The following is a 242-nucleotide window of genomic DNA, read 5'->3' as shown; positions in this document are numbered from 1 at the left end:
AAAATATGGAATCCTCTATGTCACAGTATAGAGATTCCTTGAGGTGTCAGAGGAAAAGAAAAATAGAAGGCAGAAGTAAAAAATTCGAACTTATTGAAGAAGGGAAGAAATTTTTGAAAATAAATTAAAAAGGTTTTAAAAACATTTTGAAAATTGATTGATGATTTTCGAAAACTAAGATTGAGAAAGAAGTAAAGTGATTTTTGAAAAAGATTTTGAAATTAGAAATCAAAAAGATATTA

The sequence above is a fragment of the Arachis duranensis genome, chromosome 2 (assembly GCF_000817695.3).
Source record: "Arachis duranensis cultivar V14167 chromosome 2, aradu.V14167.gnm2.J7QH, whole genome shotgun sequence".
Taxonomy (NCBI): Eukaryota; Viridiplantae; Streptophyta; class Magnoliopsida; order Fabales; family Fabaceae; genus Arachis; species Arachis duranensis.
Note: the sequence above shows the minus strand (reverse complement) of the source record.